The sequence below is a fragment of the Geotrypetes seraphini genome, chromosome 10, assembly GCF_902459505.1.
Source record: "Geotrypetes seraphini chromosome 10, aGeoSer1.1, whole genome shotgun sequence".
Taxonomy (NCBI): Eukaryota; Metazoa; Chordata; class Amphibia; order Gymnophiona; family Dermophiidae; genus Geotrypetes; species Geotrypetes seraphini.
Genome location: NC_047093.1, coordinates 10,182,410 through 10,196,342, shown reverse-complemented (window position 1 = coordinate 10,196,342; position 13,933 = coordinate 10,182,410). Strand labels below are relative to the sequence as shown.

General features: G+C 45.7%; 1 protein-coding gene across 5 annotated transcripts in view; it reads right to left on the bottom strand.

Annotated features, from left to right (window-relative positions):
* SDK2 (sidekick cell adhesion molecule 2) overlaps positions 1 to 13,933 on the bottom strand; it is a 635,450-nt gene that overhangs the window by 146,853 nt on the left and 474,664 nt on the right. The window lies entirely within an intron of this gene.

The window sequence follows — 13,933 nt, the reverse complement described above, 5'->3', positions numbered from 1 at the left end:
AACAAGCCCTGTTGGACGTGGGAGGGGTCTGCAAAGTGATTGACAGAACACCCAGACAGGGCACCTAAATAGTGGGGTACCTTACAGGGCACTGCTCTGAACTTCACAAAAAGGGTGCCATGTCTTCTCCTCACTACAGCTCCCTTATAGGTCATGGTGAGCCCCCCAAACCATCTCCAGAATCCCCTAGACCCACTTATCTACCACCCCAATAGCCCTTTTGGCTGCAGGAGCCACTTATATGTCAGTACAAAAGGGTTTTGGGGGTGTATAGGGGAGTGCACATGTTTAAGTATCAATGCAGTGATTACAGGGGCTTATGGGCATGGGGCCTCCTCTCCATGAGTCCCTAACCCTTTCGGTTATACATGCAGTACGACTAAGTCTAAGCCGGCCCACATCCCGCCCTCGACACTCCTCCTGAAACGCCCCATTTAGCTATGGTCTTTCAGCGGCACTATGAAGGCCTGGGTCATTTAGAAATACGTCCAAAACCCGTTTTTATTATCGGCACTTGGATGTATTTTGACAATGTTCGTCCAAGTGCCGACTTAGGCTGGTTTTTGGACGTTTTTCTCTTTCAATTATGAGCCCTAATTGCTTTTAGCATGAAAATACTTATATCAAGAAAAAACACAAACATATTTTTAAACTGCATTTATCTGAGATTTCTGAAGCACAACAATTCACAAACGGTGAATCCCACCTATCTATGATCCATGCATGTCCATGGATCTAAAAACAGTTCACGTCACGCCTCATGACTCCCCTGATTATGGACTGAAAATGTGCTGTGCACATTTGAGTTATTAGGAGAACACATCCACACACAAAAAACACACAGACATCCCAAAAGCAATCTCATAGACTTTCATTTCCTTCTGTGTAGATCAGCAACGTCGCCATAAAAACCAGATTAAAAAAAGTGAGGTTTGGGATTCATTTTAAAGGAGATGAGCTGCAGGTTCTCTTTGATATTCTGAGCAGGCTTCATTCCCCAGAAATGAGCAAGCACAGAAACCGGAAACACAGTCTGGAATTTGGACTTCCATAGTAGCTGCAGAAAAATCCGAAACCGGGAAACTGTGCCCCGAAGAGATTCCAGAATTTTACTTTCTTTTTAAAATTTTATTCTTAAAAATTCTCTTCATAAGTATACACTCGACTAGATGACATGTACGTCATGTGCACAAGAGTCGGTCGATGTTATGAGCGTCTGGGTGCGTGAGGCTACAACCGCCCGGACAAGCATCATTCTTTGACGTGATTGGTCCTTGAAAACTAACGGCAAGTCATTTTTCATTTTTATGCAGTCGTTATCCTAGCTTGAGCAACAAAGCAATCCTCTTATCTTTGCGAACTTGGATTTTCAGCTTTGATCGAAATTAAATCGAAAAAAAAAAGAGAACAATTGCAAAGGGTGAATGATGAAATGCGTTTTCGCTTGAGCCACTCAAAAACAAGCTCATCCATCGCATTGATTAGCAATTCTATTCCACCTGCTTTAGTTTCACTGTTGTTAGTTACCCAAACTTAGCGTCAAGAACTTTAAATAAATAACTCTCACATTGAATTGTTTGTTGGTTTTGCAATTTTATAATTCTATAACAGATTCCGAACAAAATTAAAAACTGTCTTCTTTGAAAACATACACACCGTAGACAACTATATCCCACCCTCTACTCAATACAATCAAACAACTTCCATTCTCTCATCTCTATTACCCTATTCATAATTCTGTCCTCCTCAAATGACTATCCTATATAATAAAAGGCTAACTCGCGCATGCGCAGTCCTATTTTCGTGTTCCGTGCGCTGTAGGTCTGTGGCCGAAGGAGTGCGCATGCGCGCGAATACGTCACCACCCGATCGCCTCCACAAGCCGGACCGCAGCCAGACGACGTTCTCCGTTTCTCCTGTCGCCGCCGCCGATCTCCGTTTCTCCTTTGCCGCCCACCCCCTTCTCTTCCCGCGGGTCCGAATGGTGATTCAAGCAGCGTGTACATCAGTCTCCACACGCTGCTTCGGGCCCTTCTACTGCCCTGATTTGCTCTGCCGCGTCTCTGATGATGTCATCAGGGACGTGCCAGAGTAAATCAGGGCAGAAGGGCCCGAAGCAACGTGTGGAGACTGATAAAAGCGCTGCTGGAATCACCACCTTTGTAGTCCGGCCCGCGGGAAGGGGAAGGGGAAGGGACAGGGGCGGGTAGAGGAAACGCTAATGCTGCTGCACAGGGAACTGGTGGGGGGGGGGAGGGGAAGGGAATGCTGCTTTGGACGGACAGACAGACAGAGAGAGGAAGGGAAACACAAAGAAAATAAGAAATACACAGGGGCAGGTGCTCAGGGAACTGGTGTGGGGGGAGGGAAATGGAGGGGGATGGAATGCTGCTTTGGACAGACAGAGAGAGGAAGGGAAACACAAAGAAAATAAGAAAGACACAGGGGCAGGTGCACAGGGAACTGGTGTGGGGGGAGGGGGATGGAATGCTGCTTTGGACAGACAGACAGAGGGAGGAAGGGAGACAGAAAGGAAAGAAGAAAGACACAGGGTCAGGGAGATACACAGAAAGACAGACAGGCAAAGGGGGCCAGGGACAGAGACAGACAGAAAGGACAGCGGGAGCCGCGTCAGGAGGGGTGCGGGATGCGGCAGTGTGAACTTTTCCAATGGGTGCAACTGGGCAGCTGTCGGGAACCTCTGATCAGGGGCAGAGCAAGGTAAGAGTATCATAGGGATAAGAAGGAGGAGGGAGGATAAAAAAGGAAGGGATGCCTACTGCTGGACAGGGAGAGAAGGAAAGAGATGCTGATGGACAGGGGAGGTGAAGAAAAAATAACGGAGGACTAATGTTGGACAGGGGGAGAAGGAAAGAGGTGCTGCTGGACAGGGGGGAGGTAAAACAAAGGGAGAAGGGCTGCTGCTGCATAAGGAGAGCAGTGAAGGGGTGGTGGTGGACACAGTGGAGGTAAAAGGAAGGGAAAATGGACAGGGGGAGCAGGCAAGGGGTGGTGATGGACAGCCAAGGAAAAAGAAAGGCAGAAAGAAAGAAAGCGGCTAAGGAGAGAGAGAGAAAAAAAGACAGACACACACACATATGTTCTAGCACCCGTTAATCTAACGGGCTTAAAGACTAGTAATGTAATATATTCATTCTGTAATTCGAGATATTGTAAGTCGCCTTGAGGGTGTTTAGACTACTGGGCTTGATGGACCATTGGTAATGCTATTCTTAGGTTCTTATAATGCAACTCAGAAATACCAGATTAGATTAGATAATTTCAATTATAAATGCTACACTGATAGAGATGGCGTTTTGAGAACCACCTTTTAGCGACTTCAGTTGATTTTACCTGGATTAGGCCAACGCCCATCAAAACCCTGAGGTGATCACGGCTTCCCCAGAACACTGTAGCCTGAGGCTGCATGATTGGCATATGAGGGACCACATTTCATCACATCTTGCATGGGTACATGGGCTGATAATTGCCATTCATTCCCATTCTGATTCAAATAAGGCCATTAATGATCTGGCTCTGGTTATCTCAGGAACCGGTTTGACTACCCCAGCCAGGTCCCTGAGATCCTAAGATCTGCTTGAAAATGACCCCAAGGCTCTTAACTTCCTTGACCCATCAGAAGCTCTCAAAAACAGGAGTTACCACCAGGAGATACAACCTTCTTACTAAATGAGTCAGCAGAAGAGAAAGGAGGACATTGATGGCTCAGCAAATAGCAGCCTTAGAAAGGAGGCTGGACTGTAATACCTTCCAGTAAGGAAGTGTCTCTTTAATGAAACTGATCTTCTTTTGAAGACTGTTCAAAGAGTGAGTAAAGAATATGCTCTGAGCCCCTCCCCCTCCCGGCTCCTCCCTGGACCCCGTTTAATATAGTGCAAAATATAGACAGCAGATATAAATTCTCAAAACTGATACATTTTGATCACTAAACTGAAAATAAAATAATTTTTCCTACCTTTGTTGTCTGGTGATTTCATGGTGTTGTCTGGTTGCACTTCCTTCCGACTGTGCTTTCTCTCTCTCTCTCTCCCTGCCTCCCCCAAAAGCCGCCACCGCCAGTGGTGCTGGGGCCGAATTCTCCAAGTTGACGCAGCAACAGGTGCGTGCAGCTGCAACTGCACAAGCCTTCTCCCCTTCCCCCCCCGGACGTCAATTTTGACGTCGGAGAGTAAGTTCCGGGCCAGCTGGGCAGCGATTGGCTGGCCCAAAACTTCCTCTCCGACATCAAAATTGACATGGGGGGGTGGGGGGGGGAAAGGTTTGTGCAGTCGCAGCTGCATTGGAGAAATCCCGGGCTCTGCGATCGCCTGCCCCGTTGTCCCCATGAACAGCTTCGGGACGGTCTCTCTGAAAACGGGACATTTCGGCGTCCTGAAGCTGTGCATGGGGACAACGGGACAGGTGATCTCAAAACGGGACGTAGGTATAGTATTAGTTAGGCCTATTTTTAATAGTAACTCTTAAGGAGCCAGAAACTACATTTATCCGGCATCTATTAATCCCCATGGGTGCCGGTTAACTGAGAGTCTACTGTAGTTGTAGAGAGCAATCTGCTTTGGAACATCTAAACATGGGGGTATGACTGGAACTGGATCCTGCCCACACATCCTGACTCAGCTGGCGGAAAGTCATACAACCTTCTTAGCTCTTCCAGTATGAGATCCCAATTAAAGTCCCATGAATCGCTCCACTCCTAGACAAGGGCATTTCATCACCTGAATTTAGTTCAAAGCTCAAAGACCTCTCAAAGCAACGCAGCTCATCAGCAACCTAGGCAAGGAAGCGATGTGAGTAGGGAAGGGGAAGAGAACAGAGAATTAAGAAACCGCCACAGGACTGGGCCCGATTCCAGTAACACAGCCCAAAACATCTAAATACAGTTTGAACAGATTTGAATTGTTGAGTCAGCAGAAGTGAAGCATCGACCGAGATTTACTGCAAATTAAATATGGCCACTAGCCAAAAGGCTCACCGGTGAAGAAAAGACCTTGACAGCCCAAGACAGCACACGAGATAAGTAAGCAATCCTGAAAAGAGTAAGCCAACGGATAATGGCCCAGCTCTCTAAACAAACAGGTGCAGAAAGTAGATAGCGAGAGAGAGAGACGCTCAAAAGCCTGACGGTGCGTAGAGCGAGCTCGTGATGTGCTCCACTAGAAGTGTACAACTGGCTTAGTCTGCTAACCTCGCTTCATCCAGTCTGAATTGTAATGCATTTTGATCAAGTACGGTGACTTCTGGGGGAGGGGGGGGGAACCAGACTCACATTTCCATGTATTGCATCCACCTTCCTCCCCATTAAACTAGTTATAAAAACATGACAAGAAAACGTTTCCGTGTCAGCGAGAGGGTACAGGACAATCTCTGGTTAGGGTTACTAGACATCCAGGAAACCCTGGACGTCCTCTTTTTTTCTTTTTTTTTAATTCTTTATTTATTTGATTATTCATTAAAATACCTGAGTAACAAACATTCATGAATGACCACAAAAATACATATTCCATATAAGGAACAACAAAATATATAAGAAAATTAATCAACCGTGTCCTAATCCACATTATCGCTGATCGCCAGTATTTTAAACTAAAACATCAAATCTATCTGTCTACTATCTAGGAACAGGCAAATGGCATTTATATATATTATACATCATCCTCCAAAAATGAAATCATTACTAGAAATTAAACTTTCAACAAAGGTTTCTCTTTAATAAAATCTTCCAACTGGGCTGGATCATAAAACATATATTTATCACTTCCATACGAGATCAGGCATTTGCATGGAAATTTCAAAAAGAAAGTAGTTCCAACTGCCAAAACCTTAGACTTTAGCTGAAGGAACTGTTTCCTTTTAAACTGAGTTTGTCTGGAGACATCCGGAAAAATTATCACCCGTTGAACACAAAACCTCTCTTGTTTGTTCAGAAAATATAATTTTAAAATATCTTGTTTATCAAGCTCTGTCTTGAAGGTCACGAGAAGAGTTGCTCACTTATCTATTATGTCTTTAGATGACTCCAAAAACTGTGACACATTCAAACTATCAGGTGCCACTATTTTATCCATTTCACCTTCATCTGCCCTTTCCTTGGAGTCTCTTGAGACTCCAACTTGTCCTCTTTTTTGGACATTTTTTTTCTTCAAATGGGGGAGTCTGTCCAGGTTTAGCTGGCTCTCCCAACTCCCCAACCTACCTCCTCCCTAGGCCCGGCCACTGTAACCAAATCTTCAGGCAGCCGGCAGCAGCAACAGGGTGAGCCTGCTACCACCGGCCTGCCCCAGAAGCTGTCTCTCTGCAAGTCCTGCCTACATGGGAACAGGAAGTCACTGCAGAGAGGCAGCTTCTGGGGCAGGTCGGATGTAGCAGGCTCACCTTGTTGTTGCTGCCGGCTGCCTGAAGATTTGGTTGCAATGGCCGGGCCCATAGAGGAGGTAGGTGGGAAAATTGGGAGCTAATAATAATAATAATAACTTTATTCTTCTATACCGCCACAATCCAACGACTTCTTGGCGGTTTACATTGAAGACAGCTGGACAATCAGCGACGTACAAAATACAAATAGCAAAAAGTACAATATATTTCTTAAGGATAATCAGAGTAAAATTATTGTAATTATTACAGAATTATTACATTTTGTAATTTCTATTTAGGAAATAAATCTAGAGAGATCTTGAGGGGAAGCAGTGTTGGAGGAGGGAAAGGGGGGAGGGGGTGAGAAACAGCATGAAGGGAGGGAGGGGAGCTGGAGAAACAGTATGGAGGCAGGGAGGGCTGGAAAAACACCATGGATGAAGGGAGAGGAGGGAGAAACAGCATGGAGGGAGGGAGGGAGCTGGAGAAACAGAATGGAGGGAGGGAGGGCTGGAAAAGCAGCATGGATAAAGGGAGAGAGGGAAGAAGAAACAGCATGGAAGGAGGGAGGGGGAGAGGGCTGGAAAAACATGGATGGGATAGAGGAAGGGAGAAACATCATGGAGGGGGGCTGGAGAAACAGCATGGATGAAGGGAGAGGGAGGGAGAAACAGCATGGAGGGAGGGCTGGAAAAGAGGGAAAGGAAGGGAGAAACAGCATGAAGGAGGTCTGGAAAAGAGTATGGAGGGAGGGAGGAGGGATGGCTGGTGAAGCATTATAAAAAGGAGAGAGTACTAGAGAAAAGAGCATGGAGTAGGGTAGTGCTGGATGGGACGGGAGTGACAGAAATAGCAGTAGAGAAGATTACAAGGACAGAGGGAGTACTCAAGGGGAAGGGGGTTAGAAGAAAAGAGAGAGAGACAGGCACCCATTACTACTAATACTACTATTTATTATTTCTATAGTGCTGAAAAGGCGTACGCAGCGCTGTACATTTTAATATACAATAGACAGTCCCTGCTCAGAAGAGCTTACAATTTAATTGACAGGACATTTCAGGGTTGGGAGAAGAGGGTTGGAGGCAGGGAGAGAGAACAAGAAGCACTAAAAGGGTACAGAGGATGGGAAGTAGGTGGGGGGGGGGGGTCATGTGTCCTTTTTTTTTTGTCTTCACAAATATGGTAACCCTAGTTTCCCAGCTTCCGCAAGGGGGAGTTACTCAAATGCAGGCTGTCCCACATCTTCAGGCCTCCTGTGGCTTCTAAGGGGTGCCGGACGCCACCAGCAGGCCGCTCATTGATTTTTCCCTTTCCCCGTTACAGCTGGAGACGAAGCCATGGCTGAAATCATGCTCTAGAAAATCACCGCAGGCCATGCCACAGTGCCACAGCTTGCATCGTGCCAACAACAGCTCAGTTAAGCCTCCAAGAAGGAATTCGAGACGGTCTCAGCATCCCACCTAAGCACATCTACCTTGCAAGAGTTCAGCCTTTGCTATTTCCGAAGACCCTGCTCACACACACTTCCTACCTTCTCTAAAACTGCTCATTATTTCTCTGTCGGGAACCCTAAACATACGCTGCCTGGCTCTGCCTCAACCAGTAGGCTACCCATGGTTCACCCACTAATGAGGCCGGCTCAAGAGAAGAGAGACACAAACAGACTTCGGCAGCCCAGTCAGGCATCTTTCAAAGCCACCTGTCAATGCCTGCTCTTGCAGCGCAAAGTGGGGCTGAAAAAAAAACAGAAAGGTAGGCGTCCTCTCTTCCACTGAGTTTTGATTTTATTTTTGAAGCAACCCTCTGTCTATTTAAAATCCGTTTTCCATCTGCTTACAATGTTTTTTTGCAATTTTATTTCTGGAACAGGTTTCATTGTATGTTCCTGAAGCTTACAGATGAAAAAAGGACTTTTATTTTTGTTATGTAAAGCATAAAGGATTTAGAATTGAACAGGAGGTGAAAGAGACACTTACAGAGGAGGTCTCTGGGGGGGGGAGGGGACTCACTGGGATGGAAATTAGTGAGAAATCAGTGAAGCTGGAACTCGGTAGGGAGTGGAAATTGGTGTCTGTCATGAGCCAGGTACTGGGTTCACTTGCTGTTTGTCATATTTATATTGGGTGCAATATTCAGCTGACATCATAGACAATACAATGAAACATTTTGCCCACTGTGTGGCGGTGGCCCAAAAAGCAAACAGGATGCTAGGAATTATTTTAAAAAAGGGATGGTAAACAAGAGTAAAAAGGTTATAAAGCCCCTGTATTGCTTCATGGTGCGACCTCATCTGGAGTATTGCATTCAATTCTGGTCTCCGTATCTCAAGAAAGATATAGTGGCGCTAGAAAAGGTTCAAAGAAGAGCGACCAAGATGGTAAAGGGGACGGAACACCTCTCGTATGAGGAAAGACTAAAGAGGTTGGGGCTCTTCAGCTTGGAAAAGAGACGGCTGAGGGGAGATAGGATTGAAGTCTACAAAATCCTGAGTGGAGTAGAACGGGTACAAGTGGATCGATTTTTCACTTCGTTAAAAATTACAAAGACTAGGGGACATTTGACGAAGTTACAGGGAAATACTTTTAAACCCAATAGGAGGAAATATTTTTTCACTCAGAGAATAGTTAAGCTCTGGAATTAAATGCCCGAGGATGTGGTGACAGTGGTTAACGTACATGGGTTTAAAAGAAAGGTTTGGACAAGTTCCTGGAGGAAAAGTCCATAATCTGCTTTTGATTAAGGCATGGGGGGAAGCCACTGCTTGCCCTGGATCGGTAGCATTAAATGTTGCTATTCTTTGGGATTCTAGAATCTTGTGACTCTCTGGGATTCCGGAATCTTCCTATTGTTTGAGATTCTGTATGGAATGTTGCTACTCTTTGGGATTCTAGAATCTTGTGACTCTCTGGGATTCCGGAAACTTGCTATTCTTTGAGATTCTGTATGGAATGTTGCTACTCCTTGGGTTTTGACGAGGTACTAGGGACCTGGACTGGCCACCGTGAGAATGGGCTACTGGGCTTGATGGATAGTCTTATGTTCTTAAGCATTATGTTGACTACTCCTACTACTATTTATCATTTATATAGCATTGAAAGGTGAACGCAGCGCTGTACATTTAATATTCAATAGACGGTACCTGCTCAGAAGAGCTTACAGTCTAATTTGGACAGGCCATAACAGGGTTGGGGAGTTTTTAGCTGAAGGAATGATACAATGAATATAGGTATCTATCAGTGAGTGGAAGAGTTGAAAGCAGCTTCAAAAAAGTGGGCTTTTAGCTTGGATTTGAAGACTGCTAGAGGCGGAGCAGGGCGTATTGATTCAGGCAGCCTGTTCCAGGCCTACGGCAAAAAAGAAGGGACGGAGTCTGGAGTTGGCAGTGGAGGAGAAGGGGACAGATGAAAGGGACTTATCGGCTGAATGGAGTTCATGGGGTGGGGGGGAGCATAGGGGGAGATAAGTGAGGAGAGGTATTGAGGGGCTACAGAGTGAATGCCCCACTGTCAAAGTTGTGCTCAGAAATTATATGCCAGGCCCTATCTGGGCTTCAGCATTGAGTTTCCAGCATTTAACTGGCTACGGATGACTGTGTGAAGCTAGATCTGACTTTTTGATTTTAAATTCAGACTTTATTAATTGCCTTTCATGAAGGGATTCACCCTAAGCAGTTTACAATTCATTGAATAGCAATCAGGTACTCTTTAAGTATTTTCCCTATCTGTCCCGACAGGTAGGGAGCATAAGATGCTTTTCTTGTTATTTTATTTTATTATATTGTATTATATGATGGGTTGTGGGATTGGGGTATAATTGTGCACTGATTACTCTGTGGGCTATATCGAGTGGTTGTAATATTCTACAGTGGTGTTCTTGTGGTGATTATATTGTTATTGTTTTTATTATAAAATTCTAATAAAAATTGAAAAAAAAAAGAAAAAAAAGAAATGCTGCTGCTGGGTCAGACCAGTGGTCCATCATGCCAGCAGTCCATTCACGTGGCAGCCCTGTGTTCAAAGACCAGCACCCTAACAGAGACTAGCCCTACCAGTCAATGGAGTATCAAGTCACTTCCCCGGAGTCACAAGGCTGGGATCAAACTCACAAGCTCAGGGTGCTGTTTGTTTAGTTTTAACCAACATTTTACTGTACACTTCTCCCTCGATATTCGCAGGGGTTAGGAGCAGAACCAGCCCGCGAATATGGAAAAATCACGAATAACTTTTAGGGCCGACTCTGACCCACCCCCACCACCCTCCTATTTCTTTCCACACCTTACCTGGTGGTCTAGCGGCGAAACGGGGCAGGAGCGATCTTCCTACGCTCCCGCCCCGTGCAGAGCCGTCGACAGAAATGGCTGCCGCGAGTTCCCATGGTCTCATGAGTCTACAGCCGGAACTCACGGCAGCCATTTTTGTTGACGGCCCTGCCCGGGGCGGGAGCGTAGGAAGATCGCTCCTGCCCTGCTTCGCCGCTAGGCCACCAGGTACAGTGTGGAGAGGTCCGGGAGGCAGGGGTGGGTCAGGGCTTAGAAACTCGCAAATAACCGAAGTCGCGAGTTCTAAACCCGAGAATTTGGAGGGAGAAGTGTATTTTAGATTGTAAGCCGCCCTGGAAACTCTAACCAAGAGTCCATGCCTCCCTCTATGCCACTCGTAGGCAGTCCTATTTATATGGTTACCCTGGTCTCTTAAATGCTGAATATGGGCACTAAACTGGCCAAGTGCTGACTCTGGAACGTTCCCAGGGCAGGATTAACGAATAGGCCCAGTAGGCACATGCCTAGGGCCCGAAATGGTCAGGAGGGCCCGATGACGGAGGTTTTTAAAAAAAAATTTTTCAAACGGCGATGGGCCCCCCCCCAGCATCGATCGGCAATGCGGTCCCCCAATCGGCAACACGGGCCCCCCCATCGACAGACCGATTAGAAATGGACCCCCCTCCCCCATCGACGGAAAGAAAGATGAGCAAGGAACGCGGGTAAGAAAGGCAACACCAACTATAATTTTCCAAGCGGTGCTGCTTGCCCAAAGCTTCTCTCTGACGCAGCTTCCTGTTTCTGCCGGGGCGCGTCAGAACGAGGAAGGGGGCCCAGTGTACTTGTGTGCCTAGGGGCCCTCGAAGAATGAATCCTGCCCTGAACGTTCCCCCAATAGTCAGTTTTCATTTGGATCCTAACTGGGCTGTTAAGTGCTGCTGAAAATTAGCCCCATTGGATGAACCACGTTTGTGGTTACAGCGTATAAATTTTTATCAATAAATAACTATTTCTTTTTGCCACTGGGGGAGGGAATAGAGGGCTGGGAAGAGCAGGATTTGTTCAAGATGGGGTCCAAGCCCGAGTGTCTGTGGTTAAGGGGGGGAGGGGCATAGGGCACTAACGTGATTTAGGAGTCATGCAGCACAACCAGCGACAACAGCAGAAGGGCCAAAGAAAAGAGAACATTTGAAAGGCTGCGTCCTCTCCCCCCTCTCCCTTCCCTAAAAAATGACTAAACAGAAGGGAAAAGCTTGCCCGCTGCTAGTATATGTCTTCCCCTTCATATCGTCTGATTGATGCTGTTGGTTCTGAGGACAGACAGGAGGGCAGATGTGCAGGTACAATTAACAGCTGTGCTTCTGTGCTCGGCCATCGCAGGGACCCTGATAATGCGCTCCAGTAAAATTTGCAGGATCAGTTGGGTGGCGAGCGTTCAAACAACGGCTACTTTGCGAAGCGTTGGTGTGCCAGGTTTCCAAGTTTATTCAAATTTTACTATCCCGCATCAAGGATGAACCTTCTGGGTGGCTTACAAGCTTAAAAAATCAGCAGGAAAAGGACAGGGGTTGATTAGTGACCCAAAGACATCACAAGCTACATTTAGGAGGGTGATAGCGTAGCTGGTTTTAAGAAAGGTTTGTACAAGTTCCTGGAGGAAAAGTCCATAGTTTGTTATTGAGAAAGACATGGGGGAATGTTGCTACTCTTTGGGATTCTAGAATCTTGTTACTCTCTGGGATTCCGGAATCTTGCTATTCTTTGAGATTCCGTGTGGAATGTTGCTGCTCTTTGGGATTCTAGAATCTTGTGACTCTCTGGGATTCCGGAATCTTGCTATTCTTTGAGATTCTGTATGGAATGTTGCTACTCTTTGGGATTCTAGAATCTTGTTACTCTCTGGGATTCCGGAATCTTGTTATTCTTTTAGATTCTGTGTGGAATGTTGCTGCTCTTTGGGATTCTAGAATCTTGTGACTCTCTGGGATTCCGGAATCTTGTTATTCTTTGAGATTCTGTGTGGAATGTTGCTGCTCTTTGGGATTCTAGAATCTTGTGACTCTCTGGGATTCCGGAATCTTGTTATTCTTTGAGATTCTGTGTGGAATGTTGCTGCTCTTTGGGATTCTAGAATCTTGTGACTCTCTGGGATTCCGGAATCTTGCTATTCTTTGAGATTCTGTATGGAATGTTGCTGCTCTTTGGGATTCTAGAATCTTGTGACTCTCTGGGATTCCGGAATCTTGCTATTCTTTGAGATTCTGTATGGAATGTTGCTGCTCTTTGGGATTCTAGAATCTTGTGACTCTGGGATTCCGGAATCTTGTTATTCTTTGAGATTCTGTGTGGAATGTTGCTGCTCTTTGGGATTCTAGAATCTTGTGACTCTCTGGGATTCCGGAATCTTGTTATTCTTTGAGATTCTGTGTGGAATGTTGCTGCTCTTTGGGATTCTAGAATCTTGTGACTCTCTGGGATTCCGGAATCTTGTTATTCTTTGAGATTCTGTGTGGAATGTTGCTGCTCTTTGGGATTCTAGAATCTTGTGACTCTCTGGGATTCCGGAATCTTGCTATTCTTTGAGATCCTGTATGGAATGTTGCTACTCTTTGGGATTCTAGAATCTTGTTACTCTCTGGGATTCCGGAATCTTGCTATTCTTTGAGATTCTGTGTGGAATGTTGCTGCTCTTTGGGATTCTAGAATCTTGTTACTTTCTGGGATTCCGGAATCGTGTTATTCTTTGAGATTCTGTGTGGAATGTTGCTGCTCTTTGGGATTCTAGAATCTTGTTACTCTCTGGGATTCCAGAATCTTGCTATTCTTTGAGATCCTTTATGGAATGTTGCTACTCTTTGGGATTCTAGAATCTTGTTACTCTTTGGGATTCCGGAATCTTGCTATTCTTTGAGATTCTGTGTGGAATGTTGCTGCTCTTTGGGATTCTAGAATCTTGTTACTTTCTGGGATTCCGGAATCGTGTTATTCTTTGAGATTCTGTGTGGAATGTTGCTGCTCTTTGGGATTCTAGAATCTTGTTACTCTCTGGGATTCCAGAATCTTGCTATTCTTTCAGATTCTGTGTGGAATGTTGCTGCTCTTTGAGGTTCTAGAATCTTTAGTTACTCTGGGATTTTGGAATATTGCTGCTCTTTGGGTTTTGGCCAGGTACTAGTGACCTGGATTGGCCACCGTGAGAATGGGCTACTGGGCTTGATGGACCATTGGTCTTTGAGAGGCTAGAGGGGAGGATAAGCCCACTCAGTGCTTGTCTCATCCAGTGTAGGACAAAATGAAATCTTT